At 34.8% G+C, this 1,260-nt stretch overlaps 1 protein-coding gene across 1 annotated transcript in view; it reads right to left on the bottom strand.

Moving 5' to 3' along the window:
* The window catches only part of LOC116846951 (alpha-tubulin N-acetyltransferase), a 26,250-nt gene that overhangs the window by 22,827 nt on the left and 2,163 nt on the right, over positions 1-1,260 (bottom strand). The window lies entirely within an intron of this gene.

The following is a 1,260-nucleotide window of genomic DNA, read 5'->3' as shown; positions in this document are numbered from 1 at the left end:
GTAAAAATCGATTTTTATTTATTTCGTGAATAAATATCAATGTATCACTTATACTTATAACATACATCTTACTACTGCGGATAACCATATTTCACTACTTTGACCCTTTATATCTTGGGAAATATTGACTTTTGGGATTTGGTGCAATGATAACTTTTTATCAGCATGGCGAAAACTATAACATAGTGAAATTTCAGCTAATTTGACCGAAAACCATTTTCCATAGGTTTTGTGCGGGGTTCTTTTTGTGAATGACGCACACTTTGCTTTATACGTGTTTCATAGGAAGAATCACACTTTGATAGAAAAGCAGAAGCCAATCAAAACTCGCAAAAACAGAACTATCATCTGATCACAGCATATCTGATTGGCTCCTGCCTTTCTGTTTTCCTCTACTAAGGTGTGAATTGTCCCTTATACCTATCGATCAGATAATGTACAGATAATGCAAGAGTAAAAACTGTTGGGAATGCGCTGATGCATCTCTAGAGTTCTGTGTCTGCGACAAAGAGACTGTGAATTAAAGCCTGTTCGGACAAACTTACAAAGTCGTATAATATGCACAAAGAAATCGACTAATTGTAAGTCTAATATGAAGAATATTCTTTTACTGTATGGATTGTCGCTGATTGGTTTCCTTCTGCATATGATGTAATTATGCAAGTTTGCATTGATCTCAAGTTGTAACGAATGAAAGGGAACATACCTTGCTTCATCTAGTTTCTTATCAACCGCGTTTAGACGATAAAAATTTAACGTATAAAGATAAAAATTTTGTCGCGAAATGCATCGACTATTCCGATGGTACTTGCAACAAATGAGCCGGAGCGAATTGGTTTCGCGTTATGAAGAACTTAGCGCCATCTCTGCTAGTAATGCTAATGTATAAGTGATCTGAATATCATAAACTTTTTTCTTATATTTCTAATGTTTTTCTTTTTTTTTATAATGATGACTAACAAACACCAGAACTTTATTCCATATGCCAATATCTTCATGTGTGTAAAAATTGATACGTACAGTCGATTGATTAAGAGCCGATTTTTCCAACCTTTTGGTAAACTAAAGGCCCATTTATAGAAGCCGTAAGGCTAGTGGCACACAGAAAAACTTAAGTAGTAAAACGTAAGCAGTAAGCAAATTGACCAATCACAGTCGTTAATTCTTGGACCGTAAGAAGAATCAACGACTGTGACTTCTTGTCCATAACTTTACTTTCATTCCTAACCTTAAGAAATTGACCAACCACAGTTGATTATT

The sequence above is a fragment of the Odontomachus brunneus genome, unplaced genomic scaffold (genome assembly GCF_010583005.1).
Source record: "Odontomachus brunneus isolate Ranch 3 - 2012 unplaced genomic scaffold, Obru_v1 Obru_scaffold_072, whole genome shotgun sequence".
Taxonomy (NCBI): Eukaryota; Metazoa; Arthropoda; class Insecta; order Hymenoptera; family Formicidae; genus Odontomachus; species Odontomachus brunneus.
The sequence above is the reverse complement of the archived record's forward strand: the minus strand, read 5'-3'. Positions and strand labels throughout refer to the sequence as shown.